Below are 14,639 nucleotides of genomic sequence, written 5' to 3' on the forward strand. Positions count from 1 at the left end.
TGCACATTAGGCCTCCTGTATGTTGTCGGCGCTGGCTCTCTGCGTCTACTCCACATGGCGGAGGGATTTGCCAGGTGATTAAAGCATTACAGCGAGAGGAAAGAAAATGAGGGTGGTTTTTTTTTTTTGGATCAAGCAAACACTTCAGAAGCGCTGGACGGATTCTCGGTCTTTACAGGAAGAATTAAAAGCTGATGTGATTCCCAGTGGGGCCTCCCTGGACATAGCGGGGGAAACTCCTGAGAGATTGGCAGTGTGAGTGGGTGACGATGAGGAAATTTTACTTTGTAGTGTCAGTCGTGTAAAGGCATAGCACATTCTGTTGGCGAATAAAGTGGGTCACTAAATTTAATACATTGATAAAAACGTCACACTTGCAGGTACAGACACAGTACAAGTGCAAATCTGCCAATGGAGTTTAAGTTATTTTATCCGAGTGCAGCAAAATATTTAAAGGCCAGGCTCTGTTTTGAAACATGAGGCCCCCCTGAGATCTGAGGACTGTGGATTTTGTCCCACTAAGTCTGGTGACTGTGAAGGCAACACATCACAGCCAGCGTGGAGAGGAGGACTGATTACAGCAGCCAGCAGCTCTTTCAGTGCATTCACACAGCATGCAAGTACTGTACCGAGACTCACATGGACAAAAAAAATAAATAAATCAAACCCAACAAGGGGTCTGGGATCCCCTGAGCAATCAGAGAATAAATCTAAAGGACCACAAGAGGATTACAAAATAAACATCTTCTGCAAAGCTAACATCTGATGCTTAACACTACTTTTAATGATTCTCAAAGCTATATTTTTAGCAGACTTAAACAAAGTCTAAGAATCTTTCAAACATTATATTTACATGAATCTTGAAAATCATACATTTTCAATGACGGTTTGGTTTTTATTGTAATTACAACCACAATAACAGCTATGATAATTCTGACATGACTGTAGAAAACATGGACACATAATTTACTGTTTCAGCCGATATCATTACTACTTCTATATTGGTATTGCCAGATTTATTTTCTGGTATAGAAACAGTTTTTATAGAACAATATCGGGGGGGAAAAAAGATACTTTGGGTAATTTAGATATGGTGTCACTGCATAGGTTGTCATGCAAAGCAGCTCAGACTTCAGTTTTACAACATGCTCTGTTTGCAGCGCATGTAGCAGAGCACGTATCACGACTCAGAGCAGAGTCAAGTGGTGTCCTCATGGTTAAATGTCAACTAGTTTGTACAAAAACATTACTGCAGTCAATAAACACCAACTATATCATTTATTTTCCCATCTAAATATCAATTTACAATGTATATCTGTAGCTATAAAGGCTATTGGGTGATCTCCTATTATTGGAATCTTTAACACCCTTAAAATCAGCATTAGCATCAGTTCCAAAAATCCAGAATCAGTTTTATTTCTCACAGTAAACCTAGATTTAGCTTAGCTGCTTTCGGGGTGAAAACGAGGATTTCAAGACACTCCGTGACAGAATGAGAGATCAGTCAGTGAGACCCCATCTTTCAGTGGAAAAATTACTACAATTACTATGATCAATTTTATGTTTGATCTTGAATCCCATGCAGTGTAGGAGCTCTTGCAGTCAGCATCTCAGTTGTGCTGCAGCATAAGGAAACCTCAACCTTTCAACCACAAGCTCACAAGAAGAAATCATGCGAGTTCTGTTCACTGCGGAAGCGGTGGCGTCTTTGGCATCTTGGGAGAAAGTATCTTCCAGCTACGCCACTCTTTTAAATGATCATTTCACTACAAATGATTTAGAGCCATTTGTTTCTAATATAGTACATTTTTCACCGGGGCATCTCTGACATAAAAAACACCAGCTTGTGGATGACTGTATGATGGTCACAGGCCAACCCTGATCATTATATATGTTCAAAGCTTTTGCTCCGGGGGTTGTTCAACATGTGCCAGAGCATCGTGAAGAAAAAGCCCTGTGACTTTGCCAACATAGTTCTCTCTCCCTGAGCGATGTCGCAGCCTTTTAACAGGCCCTGGTGAAGGCTCAGGTCCGGCCTGCCAGCATGTCGCCGGTGCCAGGGTGAGCAATCATCTCCTTTGTCAGCATCTTGCAGCTGCATCAGCAATGCAGAGAAACGACGCTGCACAGTCAAACAGGGAGCAGAGTGGAACACGGGGGAGAGCAGACAGATCAGGAGACTGTACACTGCAGTGGAAATTGGCCATAATAGAAGCTCTTGGCGAGGACGCACAGTTACTATCCGAGATAAGATGAAGGCTCAGAGGGGAGAGCTCCACACAAACGCTCACTCTTCCGCTGGGCTCTGAGTGGAAATCTGAGGGCATGAAGCAAAAAAAAAAAAAAAAAAAATCTGAACGTCCATATTGAAATTCAGAAACTATAAAACATAATAGCTTCTTTGCAATGCAGATTTCCACAAGCAGCACAGGGAGGCTTTGTTGGGACAGAATCTCGCCTTTGTCATTCACACACATGACATTAGACACAGCCAGAGCAAGTTAATTATGTATGAAAACTCTCCAGGCCATTAACATACGTACAGAAGGCACTTTTGTTTTCCCCACAAGACGCAAACACTTGTCACCAGTCAGCCTGCCACTATGGCAAACATTTCATTAATAAATAATGAAGCGCAGTGACGTGCATCGCCCACCTCAGCCACCGTTTTAGCGGTGAACAACAACGCCCACGTGATTCCTTCTTCTGACTGGCAGGCAGAAAGCTTTAAGATGTTCACTGGAGACGCTCTGAGCTTTTGCAGATACAGACTACACATGAACCGCACGACCTCAGAGCCATGCAGAAATCATCACTCACACTGTGCATCCTCGTACATTCTCAGGTGAACAATTTGCACATTCCTGTAGAATGTAAAGATTTCTATTACTTTTAAATTCATTTGGTTTGCGGCATTTACTGGTGATTTGACTTGCAACACCTGCTGTCCATAGACTTGGAAGAGAAAAAAAATTGCTCATACGTGAACTTGCCAGTAAAATTCATTCCAATTCTCTAATTCTATTTTAACACTAAAAAACTGTATACTTTACCCTGTAGAAAAAAGACAAAGACTCCACTATTAAATACAGTTCACTAAACATAATCAGCTTGACACATTCGATTTATTTAGACTGCCGTTTTCTAAGGAAACATCTACACAGTTGATGTCGACTGTCATTCCAACCACGATCCTGCTTGCTTCTGCTTCACTTAATGATTTAATTCTTTTACCAAAATACTCATTAGAATCCGAGTCTGGTTACTCAAGAGTTGGCACGTTTGCTAACAATATTTCATTTGCTTAAGTAATATTTCAGCTAATGAAGAAAACATATGTACTAGGAGGGATTTCCTACAAATTATACAACATTTTACTTAATACCTTTAATATGGCTTTACCATGAAATTTATAAAATTGGAGCTCATATGTGAGCTGAAATTATAGTTAGATTATAGTCTGTGCAGAGGGTAAAGCAGCGTTTTATAGCAGAGTCGCCCTGCTGTGCCTAAAATAAAGCCTCCACACTGTTGTCAAAGGAAATGATGACTTCTTTTTTATTTTAAAGTCAAGTCTAGTGATACTCAGCTTTAGTATGTTGGCAACCACCACCTCTGTGAAACAATTTCCTGAGGAAACATGCTCATAGTTCAACTGAAATGTAACTAGAACCTGCAGAATAAAAATAGGAGATGTTGCGATATTAGTGAGGATGGTAATTTTTGCACATATAAAATGATAATGTGATTTTTGCTGTTGTCTGTACTAAACAGAGAATAACATTTAGAGAGTGAGGATTTCTGTAGCACCAGATTGTGACGCATTCTACCTTTATTAAAAACTGCACCTCCTTAAAAATTGCAGCTGTCACTATTGTAATTTCATTCTATTTGATTCAGTCCTACTAAAAGATTAAAAATACATGTCTGAGGTGACTTAAAAGCTGGAACTTTCATATATGTAGTGTTTTCAGGGCAGAGCACTGACATGTCCCACATCTGCAAAAAGCAAACATCAGCATCTGATTCATCCATCGGGCTCCATGCTGACAAAGATTTTTTGTAAGGTTAAAGTGCCAAAAGTGTTTCTCACCAAATGCTCTCATGTGCTTTGTTCAATTCCTTCAAAAAAAGTGCCACTGAAGAAAGGTTTGCTTTTTTAACTCCGTTGCAAAATACATGTGAAAACCTGCAGGCTGTAGCTGCTTTGGATGTTGGTCTTTAAAGGAAACCGTCACAGAAACAGAAAATAGAGTGTATTTTTTAAAATAATTTTCACACCTGTTAGCTGCCCATTAACTTTCCGGCTGCTTGTATTTTTGTCAAACACACACTATCAATGCAAAGCAGCTGTAAATGCAGATTTGAGACGGCTGCATGCATAATCCTTCAGTGAAACGACTGCAAAGCAAAGGCAGCCTGGAAGGTGGGACAGACTTCAAAAAAAAAATCTGCACTGGAAAAAATGCCCCTCTCAAAACAAGGAAAAGAAAACTATTTCAAAGAACTTTCACCTTGAAATAAGTGAAAAAAAAATCTGCCAATGGAACAAGTGAAAAATGGCTTGGTAAAATTTTCTGAAATAAGATATGATATTTAGAATAATGAGATCTTAAAATTAGTTGGGAAAACTTATTTTAAGCTATACTGTACAAGGATTGTCAAGCTTAGGTGTCTTAACCCTCCTGTTGTCCCCATTTACGGGCACGAAAAACATTGATACCTTGTCTGAAAAAAATCCAAAAATTCAGCAAAAAATTCCCCAAATTTATAAAAATTTGCATAATCTTCATTAAGAAAATTCCTTAAAAGTTTCCCTTAAAAGTTTTTTTTAAATCTCCAAATTTGGCTAGAAATAAAAATTAAAAAAATATTTTTTATAACAATTGTAAATATTTTCAAAAAATGAATAAAAATCTTCCAAAAAAATCCTAAAAATATCTAAAGTGATTTCATATTTATCAGTAAACTTTTTCTGAATGTTCTTAAAGAAATATTTTTTTAAACATTTCTTTTTCCACCAAAAATTTCCCAAAAATGTTGAAAATGTGGAAGTTTTCATTATGAATTATTTTTTTCACTACATTTTCAAACATACAACGGGTCAATTTGACCCACAGGACAACAGGAGGGTTAAAACAAGATAATTTCAAGATTGTTTGACTTAAAACGATATTCAAGATGCATTGTCTTAAAACAAGTCCCTCCATCTTTCTGAAATGTCACTTGCTAAGTGAATCTATCTTAAATCAAGTGGGATGAGACATTTTGACTAAAAATACGACGAACAGACTTGGTAAGATTTTGAGTTTTTACAGTGTAAATGCTACTGCGTACTTTGTTAGTACTAATCTGCAGTCTGGGACAAAGTCTGAGGAAGCATAAAGCATGGAGGCAGTTATCACTCTGTGGTACTCTGAGCTGCCAGGGATCTACGGCGAGCTGCTCAGCTGCCTGCATACGGCTGAAAGCTGCTACAGGAACCTACCATTGCCGTTCCTCTGCTTCAGCAGCAGTATAAACTTTCAGGTTGGGTGGTGGCTGGCAGAATTAAAAGATTTCTGCTCGATTTATTCAGCGGTGAGGTTTTAAATATAGACCGAGGCGCTCCAGTGCACTGTTGAACTCACGAATAAAGGCTAAATGGACTTGAGACCTAAATGGAATTGGAGAGATTAAGAAAAAAAAGCGAGGGAGATTAAAAATGGAAAATGTCGAGCAGGATATGAGAGGAAGCCGAGCTGGCTGGTGCTCTCGTGCCTCGCCTGCACTCCAGATGTAAATGAGCAACTGTGATTCTTTTCAGAGGAAATGAAGCCACACTCGACGGCCACCAACTCACTTTGCACGTTTCGAGCACACCGTAAGTAAACACAAAGATGAGCTGCGACAGGTAGAAGTGTTGGGCTGATCAGGGGGTTTGTGCGTGATAGGATCTGTGTTAGCCCGGCTCCTTGAAGCAAGACAAACAACTCTTGCTAATTGAATTCCTTTGAAGAAACACCCCTAAGACGGACATCTCCACGGGCCCCGTTTTGACAAGCTTTCATGCAAGTGTATCACTTTCACACATCATTTCCTCCCCTGCTATCACTGCAACAGTGACCCAGTGGCATACGCCTCGCTCGTAAACATTCCCTTTTTTTTCTTAATGAAGCTGATGGATCATGTAATAAGTGTCACAAAAGTGAAGTCGAACCTCTGTTTTTAATTAGTAGAGAAGAAAACTGGCAGTTGTGATGGGGAGACGCTGGAGGGACTGCAGGCTAACAGAGGCGATCATATGATGCGTAGCTCTGCTCTCACATGTCAGCGTATATCCCCACTGGCTCTGTCGTAGCCGGCATTCATCCGTGGCCCAACATTTACTCATCTGTAACAATAACTTCATTTGAGCTTGCACGTACGTCACGATTCAGTCACCAAAGCAGGGAATAAAAAAGGCACAAAGAGTGAGAGAGAGAAGAGGCAGCGATTTCATCTCTCTCCACTGGAAGCGCGACACAAAGGACAGCATTGTTATGGTGTCTTTCTGACCTCTGCGGTTTTGGCGTGACGCTGGGAGTGGTGGAGCGGCTGACTGTAATCCCCCCCCACCCCACCCCACAACATGAAATGCATGAGCAGGGCTCATCTGACCCACTGCAAGCGCCATCTGACGCCGTCAAATCCTGGACAAAGATCTCACAAAGATGACACGGGAGGTTTACTCCAACTATTCTAAATGACACGTGGAGGGAGCTACACTAACTCACTTGTGCATAAATGAGTTTATCTGAAGCTCTGTGCACAGAAACAGACAGGCTTTAACTCTTTATTTACTCAGCAACAACACTGAAACCAATGACAAGTGAACATCATCTTGTTGCAGTGAAATGTTCCACTGGGAAACCTCGATTCCTGCCATTCATGTGAGCACCTACCTAAACACTGCTGCAGACCAAGCACCTATCTAATTTCAAGGATAATGCAGCATGCTACACTTTAAATGGCTCAGGAACAGCTCGAGGAACAGGACCAAGAGCCCAAGGTGCTAATTTAACATCAAAAGTCACCAGATCCCAAACTCATCAAACAAGCCTCACCCATTGGAGACCCTACCACAGGCCACAAGGTCTAAAGGGTCCACTGCCAACAAACCAAGTGTTAGACGCCAACGGACTCCTAAATTTGATGCTTCGATGGTCCTGCTGTTTTGGCAGCACAAGGGGAACCTATAATGTTGATTACTACTGACAACCGCAGTCAGATTCCTAATGAACTTCTGTTTCCTGTCACCAACTTGACTGAAACACTTTGTAACCACAAACCCTTGAGTAGTATATGTTGATTTTAGGGCTGCAAATAACTATTATTTTCACAATGAACTAATCTGCTGAGTATACTTTGATTTGTAAAATGCCAAAAAAACTTGACAAACTTCATTATCAGAAGTCCAAAACCTAAAGATCTGAGATATTTGCATTTTTTCCCACGGTTATTCAATGACTTATGTACCTGCTAATATAGAAATCTTCGTAATTAAATAATTAAGTGTTCATTCAAATCTCCCGGAATCTAAAATATAAATACCATTTTGCTAAAATGTTCACCCAAATGAAAAGCACCCAGAGCTGCTTTCACTTTCATGCTGTACGATTATGGTGGTAAACTGTAGAGCGTCGTTGTTATGGACACAGTATCTTAGTTGATGCTGCACAAGGACTCAGCGAGTTAATATTAGCGACGTTATTCCTCTTTACATTAATTTGCATTCATTGTACTACAGTTTGTAGTATTTTGTCAGGCGGTTAAACAAGTTAGTTGTGTTGTTATGCCGCACAGACACAAGTCTCCTACACACTTTGCATATGATTTGTTCTTGCTTAGCATCACTTGCACTAAATCCGAAACACAATGAGTGAAGATCTGTTTTAAAATCACTTTTAAAGCTCCTCACCTCCTGCTCCAGTCATTAGACTTTGCCCGTCTGCTGTCTCTTTTACATTACTCTTCCACATCATCCGTAATATTTCTTGCACAAGCAGCACGGATGCAGCAAAACATTTCAGTCACTCCCTGGCGGCCGTCTGTTAGTTTAGGAAGTGCTTGGTTTGACATGCAGCGGAGTTTTCATGAGCAGAGCACACACTTTAAAACGTCAATATCACAGTGGATCATGTTCATTTAATTGCAGGAAGACGAAATTGTGGTAGAGATTAATATTTGATTAATTTTGCAGCCCTACCCAGAAATTCAAACTACTGTCATAGGGGACCAAGACAACCAGCAAATACTTTCATTTGAGAGGCCAGGACCAGAGGAAACAAAAAAAGTACTTCCTCATTTACTGGACAAAAATCAAGCTGTTTAAAGTTTAAATGCTCTGGTTAAGATTGTGTTCGAACAATCAATAATTAATATTCCAAGTTATTTACGAAGCAAACATAGAATATTGACAAACAAAACAAACTACACACAGCATTTTCACTGCCTTTTTAAATTTGCAGCACTATTTGTTTCCAAGTCTCTCTGAAGTCAATGATTAATGGTAAAAACACTCCTAGAATGTCTGTTAACGATCAGTAAAGTGAAAAATTCTTGAGTAACAGAGACCAGAGGTTACATACAGCTGCAACAGGATGAGGATTAAAGCTTTAAAAATGATGCTGCCACCAGCTCTCTGCACAGACGCCCAAATCTGTTCAAAATGGCTCCGGCCACAGAGCGTACAGTGACAGACAGTGACCAAAAGGGACGTCAGGAGTGATGGAACCACAGCGAACACTATCCGCACACGCACTTCCATGTAGCCATTTGCTACCTCTTTCAATGGGATCACAGTGTGTCATAAGTGTACAGGACAATACGCTCTGGCAGAATGAATCAAAGCTGCAAAAACGTGGTGAATGACGGCCACGTTGCCCGAGTCGGAGGAAGAGCAGGTGTTGTACAGGTTGAATCGGGTCTAAAGTGGATCAATACCAAAGCAAGTTTAAATCACTTCAAGAGGTTAGACTGAGGCTCTATTCACAGACGACAACAAAGTCCTTTTCATCTCCATCTGGATTCGGATCTACACTAAAATACACGTAGTGGTAAACATGTGTTGCACGCTGTTTTCATTAGGAAAACCTGGAAAAGAATGGAAAATATTCAGGCATACGTTCAACTCAACCTTTTTAAAGATATTTTGTAAAATCTGTGGTCCCTAAAGTTGGCGTCATAACATGAGGAAAAGGATGAATCTGCTCCATACGGTTATGCTTATTTTTATGGATTTTTATTCAAATACACGCTACAGACACAACATAATCTGCACTGAGGCGTATAGAAATGCTTCAAAGTCTTATCTGAGAGGAGAAAATCCAGTCAGCATGTTTACCTCGACACACCGTGAGAATCATGGGACCCCACATCCACAGGTGTGCGTCCAATCAATTCAGCTCAGCACTGGGGGACTCGGATCAGAATCTACATACGTCTTAAGGATAATCGAAGCAAACAAGCTGCACCTGAACACAGTCGGAGGTGTCAAAGCAAAGAATCGGAATGTTTCAGAGGGATTTCAGTTCATTTCTAAAGACTTTGCATGAATTCTGTCATCATGGAGTATTGAATGTGGCTTGATGGGGTGAAAAAAGCAATTATCTATTAAATTGTAATCTGTTTAAACTTTACTAAGTGTGCCAAAGGTGAAGGAATGCTTTCTGTTCTGCATTCTGCACTGAATGATATTACACAGTCCTACAATGGACATGGTTGTCCAGAGCAGGTTTTCACCATCAAATTGAGTAAAGCAAAGTGTTTTGACTCATCATTCTATCAAAGCTCAAAGGACATTTTATAGTTTTGGGGAGAAAATAAACATAGAGTTTAGCATCGAAGAACAAACTGCAGTGTACTTAGCGACACGACTTTGCTGAATTTGGAAACTGAGGACTGAATTAAAGGTGCAATCTGACAGTACTGCATAGCTACGGTTAACACTGTGTGAAAGTGACGTTATATAATCTCTAGAGTGACAAAAATGTGACTTATCCATGACTAAAAAAAATCCCCAAGACATACAAAAACAAGGCTCTTTCAAAACCTATTGAAATGTCAGTTGGGCACACATATATCACCTCTGCATTGATTATTTAAAAAGTTTCAGTCACACTCATCTTTCCTGTGAAATAACAAATCATAGACTGTCAGTGTTAAAATAGAGCCCACCAGTCATAGCAGTACAGCAGACCACAGCTGTGTTGGAGGTGTCCCACTCAAGATTCCCCTAAAGCATACGACACATATATCGCCTCCAACGTTCTTGAAGACGCCCCCTCAAGTCGGCCGCATATAGACTTATTATTACAAAGAAAAAGCAAAAATAAAACGCATTTACAGGGAAATTAAGCCCACCAAAAGGACATATTTAAATCTGTGAACAGGGGTTTTCCTAAGAGAACTCACATCAGTTTACACAATCAGATAGAAGATAGAATACATTTCCCATTGCATAGACTGACTCTTAACGAAGCCATAATCAGCAACAAAACAACAAAATAAACCCCCAAGGAGTCCATCTCTATTTCCATGCTAATTTTTTCTTAATATGTCTTTTTTTTCCTAAAGCATTCCGGTCAATTACCCCTTGAAACCTGCCAATTAATTCTTTCCCTCGGAGTATTGTTAGCTGCAAACAAACATGTATATTCACTTTGTCTTGTGAAACAACAACACCACCAGACAATATGCATATAAATTCCCTGCAAACCCCAACATGTGGGCTGTCCATTGTTTCAGAGAATGTATAATTTTACTCTCTAGCAGCATCATCACCTCACGGTGTATACAAGAGACAGACGTAGCAACCGTGACTGTAGGCCTGAGGCTTCATTTGTAGGGATTACAAATTAGATCGGCCTTCAAACATACCCTGCCTTATTGTCTGTTTTCCTCTAAACTGGACTGTAATTTACTCAATGAACATCATGCTATTTTGAAACAGACTTGAAACTAACAACTGAGACCATAAAATCATGAAAACCAACAAACAAATCAGGTGAGAAGTAGGGCCATTTTCCAACAGACTTCCATAGAAGGCAGTCTCAAGCCATGCCTGCACTGACTTCGCTGTTGAGGCCCCGACACACTACCTCCATCTTTTTTATGGGGATGGCTAGTAACTACGTCATTGTGTCCAAAAACGTCACTTCCGTGTCCTACCAAACCAACGACATAATGGTGCTGTGTTGTGTCCCATGTTGCAACAATAGAAATGATGTAAATAAAACGATATCTTTCTACCGCTTTCCTCTGGACGAAAAGGAGAAGAGAAGATGGCTGACACTGATAAGGTAAGTCGGATTTCTAATCTTAGAAAATACATTTAGCGCCGGGAGCTAACGTGCGCTAGCTAGTATTAGCCGCTTGAATCATGTTATCTTTTTGTGTTACGAGGAGTGTTTGGGCCACATTACAGAAACTAAAAGTGGTCGAGATTAAAGTCTCTGATAATAAGTTTATACTTTTAATTTATAAGAATAAAGTCTGCCGAGGGAGACTTTTGTCCCAGTTTTGGGGACTTGGACTTGCTTGACCAATCTGCCCAAAATACTCGACTTGACTAGGATATGGGTCTATGTGACTTGGACTTTCCCTTTAAAACCACCTGCCAGCACACTAACATTTACAACTCTGTTTGAGTTGTAAGAGTTAAGACCTCGCTTTACCGACTTGCGGAAAATCCGCAAAATAAGATGTCACAGTGAAAAAGGTGACCGGTTCTTTCGCTACTGCCATTGTGTTTTCATTCGGTGCGCCGCGGCATAGGACACAGAAGTGGTCCGTGACGTCACACTAGCCATTCCCATACCATCTACGGCTAATGATAACAGCTAGCTAGCTAAGATTCATCACTCTTGATCTTGTTTAGTATTTTAGACTTAGGCAACTATGTAGTTGTCTTAAATTAACTTGTAGTGTATATCATTCATGCGGTTTAAAAATGTATTTAGTTGACGCCAAACAACGCACAAAACTCCACTGCAATCCCCCTTTTAGAGTAAAATCCGATGACAGCAGTGAGTTCTCCACCGCTGTGCTCATAGAAAGCCAAGATGGTGCCAGTCACCTCCTTCCCACTCACTGTTTGTCCATTAAAATCAACAGGATGAGCTGGAGATGAACGCAAACAAACATTCTGATGGGCAACTCAAAAAGGAAAAACATATATATTTAAGGGCTTCACCTTATAAATGTCCTCAGATCCTTTCTATTTCACTCAGCAAGCTCATACAACAAAGTGCTTTGGCAGTTTCACCACACTGTAAAAGGAGGAGAAGCTTTTTTTTTTTTAAAGCCGTCTGTCTAAATAGACATACACAATAAACATGACAGACTTAACAGTGATAACGTGTGTCTCGTCCTATTGTATGGCACCAAGAATGAAAAGTAGCAGCTCTTAACTCTTAACTCATCCTGACAAGACAAGGATTGTTTCTGCAAGAAGCCACAAGTCAGACGGGGACATCTGCCATACAGAACGTTACTGCAAAAATGCCTGATTAAACACATTTTTATTTAACGTCTGTAATTTTCTATGATTAATGCCAGCTACCACCCCACGTCAAATCATCTCGATTTGTGTGTGTGTGTGTTTGTGTGTACAGCTTCTACAAAACACACTGTATTTCACAAATCACACAGCCTCCTGAGCTCGGTTTCCAAGACTACTACGTCTGAACAGAGATTATCCCTGCAGCACGGGGACCGATCCATCCACAGATAAATATGCTGCGCTGCCATACGATGCACCTGCAGCACCTGAACTCAGCAGGCCACAACATCACACGGTAGTGAAACAGGCAGCTTCTTCTTCTTCTTCTTGCTGCAGAAATCTAACACTTAGTGGAGTCAGCGAGCTGAATGCCAGCTGCTGGCACCGCTCAAAATCCAAGGAGGCTGGTTTGCTGAAAATAGGCAAAAGAAAGCAGGGGAAATTACAACTCTGCATCACATTACAGAGCCTCCAGTTTCTGCCGTTCTCCCTATAGTGCCACCTAAAATAAATTCATTAGGAGTGGCAAAGCTTGCTATGTGTCGCATGTTCTAAATGAGCCTGATTCATTAAGGAACAGTTCATGAAGTGGTGGTGGAAGAGAGAGAAAGTGTTGGGCGCTTAATGGCAGCGGCCGACAACACAATCTATTAGACTAATTTTGGAAACACAAGGCACGGAACAAATGGCTGCGGTTCAGACCTGACCAGGTTTATGGACCGAGGAAATGGATGGAGGGATGCCTTTCATTGTTTTAGAGGGAAATAGAGGTGGTGAGAGTGTTTAACCCCAATTACCAATGGGAAAGGAGGGAGAAACTTTCTTTTACATGAATGGGAAGAAGGTTATAAATCTCCTGAGCACGGTGCATTTAAACCTGATTAAGATCTAGGAGTTGCTGTGTGAAACTTGTTGAGAACAGAGTGTAGTGTTATCACAACAACACATTGATCGTCAGCATGAACACACTCCAACCTGCATCTTCTTAAAGTTAGCAGAGCACCATGTGAAAACACAGTCAGTGAATCATGTGAGGTTGTGTCCTTCATCTGACTCCACTGAGCATCAATAGGAGATGCTGATGATGATGATGATGATGATGGGGGAGAGAGAGGAGAGCGATGAGGGGGGGGGGGGGGGGTATGGTAAACAACCGAGCAGAGGATCAAAATGCGTCAAGATGCTTTGAAAACTAAAACCCTCCTGTGTGGTGCAAAACACTTGTTTTTCGGCCAATGACCGTGGATAACCTACTTGTCAAATTTGCTCCGGGTACTGTTTCCTTCATCCCAGTTACACACACTTGATGTGTGTGTTCCTTTTGGCATTTAAAAAACAGCCGACGCCTCTTCTGGACATCCTCTCGGCACACACGCAACTGCAGCTAGCTAACAGGCTAAGCACGTTCACCAAACGTCAATAATAGTAAATGGAAAAAACTGGGGGGAGACAAAAAAAAATCAAAGTAATTCATTCGGCTTTGGAGGCAGAACCGAAGCTGAATGAGAAGTAAAATTAGAAAACAGTGTCACTTACCGGTTAGGACGCGTCTAATAATCCGCAGCGCTGTATTCCATTGCCCTTATAGTGAAATAATTTGACAGTAATACGGACTGCGCTGCTGTGGTGGCCCTGATGTCGCCGTGCTGCTCGTCGTAGCCGCTGCGTGTGATGGCGTTAGCTCTGCAGGGCCACAATGAACCCGCTGCTGCCTTCATGGGCTGCCGGAAATCTGTAACACACCATACGACACAACGGACCAACAAAAGCGTTCAGGCTACACTGGATATTCATTTATCTAATTGGAAATAGAAATAAAAACTGTGTTATTATCAATAGCACAATTCCCGAGTGTTGCGCTTACAGGACAAATGGCAGAGGATTCGCGACAATTAGAGAATGTATTCAAAGTGCAACCCATATTACAACTACAATTACCTAAACATCATCTTCACTATCTGTTTAAAACAAAGTGAACAATTCCTGCTCTTACTAGCAAACTTTGTCACTTCTGTTTTTCTTGAATTGCCACGCTTTACTGTTCAGAGAGTCCAAAAATCCAGAGCTTTCCAGGAACAAGCGAAGCCCACATAATGGACCTGGTCCTTTGATTGAC

At 40.9% G+C, this 14,639-nt stretch overlaps 1 protein-coding gene across 4 annotated transcripts in view; it reads right to left on the reverse strand.

Moving 5' to 3' along the window:
- fynb (FYN proto-oncogene, Src family tyrosine kinase b) overlaps positions 1 to 14,231 on the reverse strand; it is a 112,130-nt gene extending 97,899 nt beyond the window's left edge. For 2 of the 4 annotated variants that reach the window (XM_051960705.1, XM_051960701.1), the window contains exon 1: positions 14,060 to 14,230. The gene's annotated coding sequence lies outside the window, so the exon portion shown is untranslated. Of the gene's footprint in view, positions 1 to 13,777; positions 13,920 to 14,059 lie in introns of those variants that run through there. The other 2 variants (XM_051960708.1, XM_051960702.1) reach the window with 2 other exon arrangements.
- Between the last annotated feature and the right edge of the window lie 408 nt (positions 14,232 to 14,639).

Source organism: Acanthochromis polyacanthus, chromosome 16 (genome assembly GCF_021347895.1).
Source record: "Acanthochromis polyacanthus isolate Apoly-LR-REF ecotype Palm Island chromosome 16, KAUST_Apoly_ChrSc, whole genome shotgun sequence".
NCBI lineage: Eukaryota > Metazoa > Chordata > Actinopteri > Pomacentridae > Acanthochromis > Acanthochromis polyacanthus.